At 39.0% G+C, this 12434-nt stretch overlaps 1 long non-coding RNA gene across 1 annotated transcript; it reads left to right on the top strand.

Annotated features, from left to right (window-relative positions):
- The first annotated feature begins 9580 nt into the window (after window positions 1-9580).
- On the top strand, window positions 9581-11119 carry LOC122862211. Its single transcript, XR_006374652.1, has 3 exons — window positions 9581-9765; window positions 10293-10418; window positions 10891-11119. It is a non-coding gene; the product is annotated as an uncharacterized LOC122862211 (long non-coding RNA).
- The last annotated feature ends 1315 nt before the right edge of the window (window positions 11120-12434 follow it).

The raw sequence follows: 12434 nt of genomic DNA, 5'->3' as shown, positions 1-12434 counted from the left end.
AGAAAGGGGGAACTGCTGGAAAGTAGGGTTTTGAGCAGAATTATGTGAGCGTTGTTTGGTGTATTTTACAAGACAAAATGAGCGTGCATGTTTGTGTTTATTTGCCGTGCTGTGCTTGTACTTGTACTGTGCTCGTACTGCTTGTACTTCACAGTACAAGAAGCCGTTAGCCATCTATCAGCTATTGAAAATACTGTTTATCATTTACAACAGTGCTAACAATGATGGTACATGCAAAGTGGCACAAATCCACACTTACCTATAGCTCTTGATACTGTCTCGCCTTTTTCTTCTAGACACACACATGCGCGCGCACAGTGCCCACGGTCGTGTTGAATAGGATCAGCTGTTCTGACATCTGTGTTGTTGCTCTCTATTAGATCAGCCTAACCATCGGATATGTACTGAGGGTTTGTGTGTGCAAGAGAGAGAGAGAGAGAGAGAGAGAGAGAGAGAGAATGGATATTAGAAACCTTGCTTCAGTTTAGCTTGATGACAACAGAAGAAGGAAGTGAAGAAAAGAAATGGAAATAAGAGCTAAGAGCAGGTGTGTTTGCAGATGGTCATAGCAAAGATCAGGTGGCTGTTATTTCACACACACATTAACACACGCACACAAACACACACAGCCTGCCATTTCACACTCTGACAGGCTGCACATGTTCAGGATGTCAATGGTGTGATGATGTGTGGTCCGAATGCTAGTATGCATGGTTCATGGTTCACTGAAATTAATATTTTCATGTCTATTCATGTGTGTGTGTGTGTGCTGCTCATTCCATGAGCACAATGATGCAGTGTAATTTCAAGAGAAATGAAAACAGCATTGCTGCATTAGAATGTGTGCAGCAATATCATTTACATTTTCTCAATGAAAAGAAACCTGAGAAGCACATTATCTTTGTGACCATATTTTGTTTTGAAAGCATAAACTGGTCTCTTTTGTTGAAATGTCTTCCTAGTAGTGCCTCTGCTTGCACATACATACTGGATTCATTTTGTTATTTTGTCTGTTGGATGTCAAGTCATCATGCTCTGATATAATCCATCTTGTTTGATTATACATTTATTGTAGGTTTGATATATATTATGCTGGTTGTGAAATTCAAAATATGGATTGATTCTAATGAGTCTTTATCAGATTATTCTTTACACAGCTATTCGTGACTATAATTGATTTCTAACGTAGAAAGAACTGATTGGAAAATAGCCTGGCTCAAATGTCAAGGAAGGTGGTAGTTAGGTAGACTCAGCAGACATTGATTTTCCAGAGGTGAATATTTATTTACAGTGCTCTTCATTACACGTGTAACTTAGGCCAAATAACAAAAAACCACAAGGAAAATAACTTGAACGAACTCATAGCAAATCAAACAAAAGGCAGGTGAGGCAGCATGGCCTCACCTCTCCTTAACAGAGCAAAAATCCCACTGCCTGTATAGGGTGTTCAATTCACACCTAGACTGATTCAGCCAGCACCATGTCAAAGCAGGTTGACTTGCACAGTAACCTTAATACAAGGAAATCAATTAACATTCTTGAACTCCTTTATAAGCTCATTTACATCACTAAATGGCTCTAGAAAATGTAACTAATCTCAACACATTACTTTGGAATGCAACAAACAAACAAAAGAAACATTCCTACGGAAAAGAAAACCACCTCCACTTGGTGATGTCAGCCATGACCTCACCAATACCATAAAATCAGGAAATGCTGGGTGGGCCCCTCCCAAACGGTTGTCCTGCATGGAGGGTCTGAACAAAGGAACAAACAATTAAACATTGTTTAAACCTGCAACATAATAAAAAGTAACTGAAACTAATTTATGGCTGTGTGTTTGCTTTAACCTACTCATGTACTTTGATGTGAACTGTAACATAATGCTAACACAAACAAATCTGGGATAGTGGGTGATGCAATGTTACAATAGCAATGGTAAATTATAGCAAAATGAACATGTAAGATGAACATGTCAGGGACAAGTGGTGAGTAAAGGAGAGTTCTCATCCACTTTGTCACACTGACATCATACCAATAATGGACAATTTAGCAAAATCCTGCAATAGCTTCCATGACAAAGTTTTTAGTCATTCTAGCGGCGTGCCTCTATGGGTGGAAATGTCGGTTTTCAGTCAGTCCATCACATTGGTTCACACTGGAGTATCTCAACAACTATTGGAAGGATTGCCATGGCATTTTGTACAGACATTCATGGTCCTCAGAGGATGAATCCTAAGGACTTTCATGATCCCCTGACCTTTCATCTAGCGCTACGAGCAGGTAAGATTTTTCACTAATCAAGCAAAATATCTCAACATCTACTAGATAGATTGGCACAAAATGTTGAACAGAGATTCATGGTTCCCAGACGATGTATCCTAAAGACTGTGGTGATTCCCTGAATTTCCTCTAGTGCCACCATGAGGTTGACATTTGTGGTCCTGGGTAAAATGTCTTGTGTCAACTATTGGATGGATTGTCATGGAATTTGGTACAGAAATTCATGTTCCCCTCAGAATGAATTGTAAAAATGGTGATCCCTTGAGCTTTTATCTAGTGTGAAGTACTTTGGTTTATGACCAAATACCTGCAAACTATTCCCATCAGCCTTAGCTGTACTTTGTGTTTAGTGCTAATTAGCAAATGTTGGCATGCTAATGTTGTAAACATTATACATGCCAAACATCAGCATTGTCAAAGTTAGAATGCTGACGTCTGCATTTAGCTCAAAGCACTGCTGTGCCTAAGTATAGCCTCACAGAGCTGCTAGCATGGCTGTAGACTCTTACTCTTGTTTTATGTCCAATGCCAACATTTAAAAACAATTTGCCTGCTACAATATCTGCATATGGAAACTACGGTATGGTTAAGGTTCAGGGAAAGATTGTGCTTACAGTTAATAAAAAGGCAAACATTAATTGCAGGTCTGTGATGGGATTGCAGACTGAATGCTTCCCGCATTGCCTCTGAATGTTGCAACTGGACATAAATCATGAGGTGAGGAATCGTCCAATATCAATGTAATTCCTAGGGATACTGGGCTGTGATGTTACTACTCTAGTCCTTTCTTTGTGACTATTGAGTTTTAAAACAAAATTGACTGAATAACATGATTTCATGCAGTTGTATTATCAGTAATATGATAATATGAAAAATAATTTTATAATAATTTCTGAAAATAAACCTAAAAAAGTAGTACATGAACAGTGCTTCTCTTACATAGTCTCAAATAACCCTAACTATCAATTATTAATTATTAAGAAGTACCCTTCCTTCAAATTGTAATGGTCATATACAATATTAAACTAGATTGTCTCTAGCCAAACACTGATACTGTAAATAATGCTACAACAGGACAGTGCCAATCAACTGCATTCATTTAAACAGCGCACTCAACACTGAATACTCCTCATTAGACACACAAAAAAATCAAGTCAAGATAAACAGAATCCATCTCTATAATGACTTAAATATAGAGCTGAAAACTGGGATCATCTATGACTTCTTCACAGGCAGCCACTGTAATGGAATTAACACAAATTGAATAATGAGAGTTCCAAGGCTCATGATATAGAGTGTATGTAATTAACTTAATGTAACTGACACATCTGGTAAGTATATGCAGTAGAGTACAGTCTATGGTAGTTACTGCATGCTACATGTCGTCATGAGTTTTTTTCTTGTTACATGGGAGCTAGTGCTTTAATAAAGTCAAGTGACTTGTGAGAGACGGATCAAAAAGGATTCAAAATTGATGCAGGCTGACATATCCTACCTTTTATTCTTTAGTACAGGTCAAGCTACAAAAAGCTGGATACAACACTCCCCATTATGCAGCTCAATAGAGTCTTTCATTAGACCCCACCTGCCCATGTCTTTCAAACTCCAAACCCCTAGTTTGGAACACAAGCTTCCCATTAAAAATTTGACACCTCCAAGCCCAAGCCAAGATAACCCTGAGATTTAAAGGGGATCTGCGCCAATTTTACACATCAGTGTTTGTTTACAGGTGTTGCATATGTGAAAAGTTGTATATGCATCACCAGCGGGAAGTCTGATAAAGTGGCAGGGTCGGCTGGGGCTGAAGACTAAAAGTTTGAAAAAAGGAAAAAAATCTGGGGTTGTGGAGTTAGAAAGAAGTGAGCTTACTAGACCTCTGCAGCCCGTTCTTCATCTCTGCTTGAGGCTAACGGCTCGAGGCTACATTAGCCGCTACTAGCATAACACACCTGATTCTGTGACCAAACTGTCAGCATTTGAGTTGCATTGTAGCTAATATAGGTGCATGGTTTTGACAAGGAAGAAGAATGCATGAAATAAAGACGACAATATCGCTGGTTCTACTGCATCAATTTTGATACCTTTTTTTTAGTGTTCATCAGGACAATGTTATAGAAGTGCTAAACTGGTGCAGTACTCTTTTAAGAAAGCCCCCGCTACAGCCACAGAAGACATTACAGAAGACAACTGGTTTGACAGTAGTAGTACCCCTTGTAACAAGTAAACTGATCTTTGTGTGTAAAATCGGTGGACTGCCCCTCTAAATTAAAAAAATGGTTTTCCAAAGTCCAACTCTAAATAAAAGGTAATGGCAAATCTCAGAGGAGACTGTCAGATGGTCTTATTGCTATAAAGGTGTACAAACAGTAAAAATAAGGCGAGGTGATTATCTTGCATGAGCATCTGTTTTTTCTTGCATGAGCATCTGAAAAAGCTTGAGATTGTTAGTTCGGTCACTGTCCGGCGAGACATTAAATGCTGTGAAAGCCTCCAAGAGGGCCTTGGTTCTGCGGTGTAATACCCTTTTAAAAGCTCTCTGTATTCAGCTGGGCATATCAAGGACAGACGCAGTAAAAACATTTCCTTAAACCCCTGCCAATATGTGCACGCATGCACACACGAATGCAAACACGGCAACTGACATACACACACAGGTTCACAAAAACACATGCAGATCCACAGATACAGATACATCACAAAAAATTCAATGCTAACACACATATGCAAGCACATGCAAACACTCATCCGAACAGCAGTAGTTTGTATTGAAATGGTAATAGATAAGCAGTGGTTTGTGTTCCCATACTGGCACTGTAATCTACTCCTCTCTTCCTGCATCTCTCCTCTGTCTCTGCCCCCTCCCCTCTCTTATTCTTCTGCCTCTTTTATCCTGTCTCTACCCCACCCTTTCTGTCTCCCTCTCTTTCTTCACCACCATCTATCCCTATGTCTACCTTCCACCCGTCCCTACCTCTCACTGTCTTTGCTTTCTTTTGCTCTCACCCCGCCTCTTCCCTCTCTCTCTCTCTCTCTCTCTCTCTCTCTCTCTCTCTCTCTCTCTCTGTGAACCTGCTACAGAGTGATACTGCCCCCTATTTGCCAAATAGGGAACGGTTTTCTCTTCGCTCCCCCTCTCTTCCAATTTGTCTGACTCTCTTTCGTCATCGCTTGACTTCACAAGCCAGCAAACCCTCATCTCTCTTTCCCTCTCCTATTCCCTCTCCCTCCCATCTTGATCTCTCCATTCTCACTCTGTCATTTTTGTCATTCCTCCATCCCTTATTGCTCTTTCACTACCAACAATGTCACTCTTTCTTCATCACATTTGGTTGCTTCTATCTATTTATGTATGTATCTATATGGTTCAGTTTCTCAGTATCTTCTCCTAAGAATAACATAGAATAAACTGACACTTCCCTTTCATTCCTATTTTCTTAATTGACATAACCTACTCATTTACAGAAAAGCATATTTTTTGCTTTTTGCTTCCAATGATGCAGTCATTAAAAATGGCATTATATTTAGGAATAACACTGTTTAACAGAATCCTTGGAACAAGCAGATAGCCTACCTATATGCAGTGTTGGCCAAGTTACTTGAAAACTGAATCAAGTTCTAAATAGGCATTCATTGAAAAGGTGACTTTACTAATTACTCATCAGCTAAAGAATAGATACATCACTCGTTACATTACATAGGCTACATTACAAAGCCTTTACTCCCACATTTGACATCTACAGTACTTAACACGTGAAGAAATAGATTTCATTTTAACAAGCAGCCCTACAGTTTAGAGGTAGTTCACAGTTAATAGTTAGCTTAGCCCTGGTGACTTTATGCATCACGCCAAAAATTCCATCTTCACAGTGAAGCCGCAGAGTTTACAAACCCTTCAACTCTGAACAAAACTAGGTAATTCCTGAATGTAGGCTACCATGGCTAATGTTAGCTAGCCAGCTAAGAAGACACAACATGTAAATAAGACAACTTTTGAGTTAACAGAATACATATTCTTCCACTTTTTTTCAGCTTTGAAGCTATAAAGACAAATGTTTTTACATTGATGGTGAAGAACTGAAATTAACCTGGTAACTGAGCTAGCTTGTAACGAGAAACACAGACCATTAACTTTAACTGATTGCATTACCATTGGAACCACACCACAGCTATGTATTTCTCCTCCTTAATTCTCAAGTGGAGCGCTGTGATGGAAAGGAAGATTGTTGTGTAACAGCAGCAAAACAAGAACCAAGTAGAAAAGGTTTTTCCCACATGACAGGAGAATGATCAGGGTCAAGAGACTTGCAGGGTAGCTCAGAGAGGGATATGAAGTGTTCCTAAAAGAAATGAGTTTTTCACACAGGCAGTTGAGTTCTGTGTGAGGTGGGAATGTCATTTCACCACCGAGGTGCCTGGAGGGAGAAGAGTCAAGCTGAGAGTGGAGTTCTGGCCTGGTGGCTGCTGGAAGGGAAGAGCTAAGCACAAGTCTTGGAGGTATACAGGGATGCACCTCACTTAGCGACTTGTACAGCAGAATCAAGGTTTGTGAATTTGATGCGAGCTGCCTCTGAGAGGTAAAGGAGGGGTGGAGGTAATATTGAAGAATGTAGACGGTTTAAAAACTGCAGCACAAGTTATCAGCTATGAACAGAGTAACTCATTAGACCAGCCAAGGAGGAGATACTGTATTTGAAACAGGATATAGGCAGACTTGCACAGGGGTACGGCAAGAGGAAGAGACTGTGGCAAGCACTGCATGGCAATTGGCTGCCTAGAATCACAACTGAGATTCTTCCTAGTTTGGGCAGGTGTCCCTATGGTGCTGTCAGTCCTGATAGAGAGGTCCTGCAGAGGACAACATTTGTCAGGGAACAGCAATATCTCACTTTTGTCAAGGTTGAGTTGGAGGTGGTGGGAAGTCATACAGCTGAATGTATGCGTGTGGAAAGCAAAGTGATAGAGGAGCGAAAAGCAAAGTTGAGTGTCAGCCATGGATAAAAAAGTTTTGGGTTGTTTGGGTCAAGGAGTAAAAGCAGGGCTCTTTGTCTGAGCCCTGAGGAACACCAGGGGAGTACATTTAAGGCATTTTCTCTACCTGGCAAGATCACCAGGTCAGCAAGTTTGGCAGGCGGTGTTGAAGGTGAAGAACAATTCAAAGATAAAAGCTATAAAAAAACAAGTAGCAGTGGTCTTTCAAACTTAAAGTTACCATATTTAATGGTTTGTAACTATCTGGGAAACAGTTAACAGTCACGGTAGTGGCATGGCTCTTTCACTATTCAACGTGAAAGATGAAAAAACATGTTCTTCCTCTTACAAATGAAAAGTTGAATTCATAAGAAATAAAATGCATCATGACTCAATTTAATAGACTTAGAGGATTTGCTGATACAGCCTTACTTGGTCTGGTTTGACCAGGAGCTTATAGTGGCTAACTTTAGCTAATGTCAGCAAACCTTAGGTAAATATTGCTGTATAAGCCACATCACTGACTCTTCTCCACTTGTGCTACTCTTTAGTTTAGTATTTTAGCCAAATGCTAAACAGCAGCTTAACATTTAGCATTACTTCATTACCGCCACTAGTAGGTGCTCTCTCTTCCCTTGCTGTTTTTTTGTGTGAATTTACAGTCTTATTTATATTCACAATTTTACAATATTTAACAATATTTGGTCTAATTGAAGCATCGGTTGTGTTTTTTTGAACAGACCAACATGCTCTGACAAATAATTGTCATTGATGCTGCTACTTCCTGGTATAGATAAATACTTTACTGCTCCATTGCTTTAGCACCTACCATAATATTCATGGTGCCTGCATCTCTGTCCATCTCTAGGCTGTCACTGTGTAGATGAATCAGAATAAACTGAAACCTGACTGACTAACTCCTCATCATATCAGTTCACATAAAACAGTGATTGTAATGGCAAATAATGATAGGAATGATAATAAAAATGTGAAAAGGGGTGTAAATAGCTTTTTTCATGGTTACTAATGAAGTAAAATGCATGCCATGGCAAAAGTAAGTTAGTATGTATTCAGCAATATTTGATCAACAGTTCATATCTTGTGCTGCTCAGATGTCATGTTGTAGCTATAGGTTTTTTTTATTTGCCATTCAAAATTGTGGTTATTCTGCCTTTTAGCCAACAAAAAGCTCATACCACATCTCTATGGATTTCAGGGTGTGAGGTGGATTCAATCTCAGAAAACATGCTGTGTGTTCACTCATGGATGGATTGAAGACCTGGACCCCTATGCCATCCATAAGTGAACCCACATTCCTCACTATACTCGTGTTTTCTGAGACTTACTTCAAATCCGTGCAAAGTCTTTGCTTCATGTTGTTTCATTATGCTATAAGTCACTGCAACCCAGGCAGACATTGAGGCACATCAGACATATACACCCAGGCTCAACATGCTTGGTAAGTATATAGTTTGCCACTTCAATTTCTTATGTAGACAGTACACAGTACACACACACACACACACACACACACACACACACACACACACAGCTAGACATAAGCACTGTCAAAAAGTATTTATTTTTATTCACATATTTTACTCATCTACTTACACACTTGTTTTTATGTGTGATTTGTATGCACTTTACTGTTATAATATTGAATATGTTCAAACAGTAATATGCAAATGGTACCATTAAGAATGCTTTGAAGTTCATTTTGCTGGTGCAGAGTTGTCCATGGACTTAACAAGGTTGCTTTCAAAATAAAAGATTGTAGGTAATTGAGTAACAATTTGTCCTTTCATTTTCAGGACATTCAATCATGACAGCATCCAGGTGAATGCTACTTCCTCAACGTGGAGTACCAGGAGGCTGCTGCATGTACACTGGAGCTTGTTCAGAGGCAAGTGAATTTCTTTCCACATTACACTTCTCTAATATAATTAAATCAGGTGTGCAACAGTAGAGTAGGAGCTAAAAGTTGCAGGACAGGTGGAATATAAGGACTGTGTTGAGTGCATTTGAGTCTTCTTCATAGGCATATTTATTGACTGGTATGATATTGCTAACAGGTTTCTGGTCAGGATCAACCCTGAGGATGGCAAGAAATGCTCTGCGAGACAGGGAGTGAGCAAGAAGACCAGGAGGATGGTGCAGAGGAAGGTGATGGCCATCAACCCACATGTCAACAGCTTAATTTGATCCTTGATGGAGTTTGAATGGAAGTATTCAAACTGAGGGCCAGTGGTAGGCAGCCAGTGGCCTGTTGGCCACCACCCACATGCCCTTCATTAAAGGGACAGTTCACCCCAACTTTACTCTGAAGATCAACCCAAACACTTCAAAGAAGACCCTCCTGCGTCGTTGTATATTGGTGTCCAGCGACCATTTTTCACCTGATGACTTGATCCAGTGTGAAGGTTGTATCTATCTGACGCCTTTGGTCCGCGGCATCGGCAGTGTATGGGACAACAGACCGCTGGTGGAAGTGCTAACAAGACTGCATTACCAGTAAGACTTTCATAGATAGTTAGCTAGATAGGTAGCCTATTTTGACAATAAAAATGTTGAGCTGGCAGATCTAGTTCTATCATTTGCTACAACTTCGATGTAAACATGACAGCTGATGTTAACTGCGATTTGAGGTAAAGTTAGATTTGTTGTCTGTAACATCATATTTCAACTAAAATACAACAGCAGCACTGCATTCAATAGACTATTTTTGTCTCTGTGACCCAGTTTGAAAGGCATTAGGAGGAGCAAGGGCCAGATGACATGGGCCTACTTATTGAAATTAATAATGTTTTATTGTTAAAATATCTCTGCCTATAGTCTCTCAAATTCAATGAGAATACATTTTTGAAAGAAAATATTATGTTCTGAAGTATTTTTCAAAAATTAAGATCACATACAACTGGCTGTGTGTGTTATTGAAGACCACTACTCTAAATCATAGACATTATACAATTCTAAAAAGCATATTGATTCATGTGCTGAAGGGGATTTTGATCTGCATTATTGTCTCTTCTACACAATAGATCCAAGGCAACACACAAAGCAAAGATGATCTCGCTGTCGAGATGCATACAGATTTTGAGGAGCCTGTGGTTGTTGGTCTTCCACAATCCACCCCACTGAAGGAAAGAGGATTGCAAGAGTGCCCTGTAAGACAGAATTCTTGTCCTTGTTTTGTTCATGCATAGAGCACTCAACATATGAATTATTTATATATTCATTCATTATTATCCTTTCAGCCATATTATGTCTTTCTTCCTTCCTGTAATTCAGTGGTTCTCAACCTTTTTCATGTCAACGACCTAAATTGATACACATTAGGTCACGGACCCCATTTGATAAGATTTTGCTTCAGGGACCTCCATCTGAAAAGATTTAGGCTGTTGGATATGATTAAGACCAGAATTCTATAGTTGTAGAAATCTATGATCAGAATAGTCACTCTTATGACTTGGTTCATTTCTATAGTGAATTAAATAAAATAAATAAACCTATTGACCATTTTTCTGGGGACCCCCTGGAACTCCCTCAAGGATCCCTGGGGCTCCCTGGATGCCTGGTTGAGAACCACTGCTCTAATTTTGCTTCATATTCTTTAACTTTAACTATTCCTTATGTCAGGCACTCACAGGTTCAGAGGGGTTTACTCAAAGCAGTGCAGTCTGTGGGTTGCCGAAAAGATCTATCTGCCCACCACACAGAACTTCTGCAGTGACCTACTACAGCTGGCAGCAGCGAGGCGAATGGACACGTCAGTGAAATACAAGCTTAGATAATCGCATGTGCATCTCTCTCAGCTCCCTCCGAACATTGCTCCATTTCCAAAACCCAATAAAGGAGACTTGATTGCACAGCACTGCTCAAGATTCAAGGAACTATAGAAGAGATAAACCACATATTGCTATTTCATGACTTATTCCATGGCCATACACCTACGAAATGCTATGAAATTACATTTTAACATGTCTTTCAAATTTTAAATATATCAATAAGACTATGCTGAGAAAAAAAAGAGAACGTGTTGTTCAATTGTATTTCAGTTATCTTTTATTATGTCAAAACTTGTCTTTTGTTCAGATGCATACTTATAATTTAAATTTGAAGTAAACATCCTGGAATATGGGTAGATGAACTTTTTTTGTTTTCTCATTTTTCCATGCCCAGGGGTCAGATGTATGTAAATACCCCACTCTCCCCTATGGTAACATCTTTCCAATAAAGATTTCTGTAAAAAGTAACTAACATTACCAAAATAAGTTAACATTAAACACATTGCATAATTTCTACTTTGCTAGTGTTTAATGTACACACTGTGCAACCATTTCTAGTACATTTAGATTGTCTTTTATCATTTGTCATGTGCAGTACACATTTGGTAAAATTGGTAAAATATGCAAGCAAATATAAATGTGTCACAGAAAAATATCTAACAGTATTCAATATAAATTGATATTTATTATCATTGGAATAATACACAAAGCTACATAAAAAAGAACATAACTACAGTGTAATGTAAGTGTAGTGTAACGTCAGAACAGTCATTGCCACCACTCCAAATGAATAATGTTCTTAGATTATATTGGGGATTTAGGGAAATTCACATACTCCTCAGCTCTTGGGTCTAGTGTAGTAGACTATGCAATCACTGACATGGACACCTCCCCTATCAGTGCATTCACTGTCAGACAGCAATCCCCCCTTTCAGACCACAACCAAATAAATGTGTTTTTTAAACTCTCAGGTCAAATGAGTGACACCAAAAGGAAACCCAGTAAACTGTATAAATTAAATCCTAATTACAGATGGGCCCAAGACAGTGGAGACAAATTCATCATGAACTCACCTGATCTGATGAATAACATATCAATAGAAAAACAAAATTAATATGTCCCCACCAGAGATGGTATACAAATTGATTATATCAATATGATATTTCATGAGGTAGCTATTAAAGCTAACCTTATAAAACAAAAACAGAAGCAAAATGCAGACAAATGGCTTGATCAAGAATGCAAGCTCATCAGAAAAGACCTGAGAAAAATAGCAAATCAAAAACATTGCCAGGCCTTACGCACTAGGTACAACGAAATTTTAAACAAATACAAACGTACAATAAGGAACAAAAAACAAAATTATACCCACAGGAAACCTGAAGATATTGAAAA

This window comes from Siniperca chuatsi, linkage group LG15 (assembly GCF_020085105.1).
Source record: "Siniperca chuatsi isolate FFG_IHB_CAS linkage group LG15, ASM2008510v1, whole genome shotgun sequence".
NCBI classification, from domain to species: Eukaryota; Metazoa; Chordata; class Actinopteri; order Centrarchiformes; family Sinipercidae; genus Siniperca; species Siniperca chuatsi.
The sequence above is the reverse complement of the archived record's forward strand: the minus strand, read 5'-3'. Positions and strand labels throughout refer to the sequence as shown.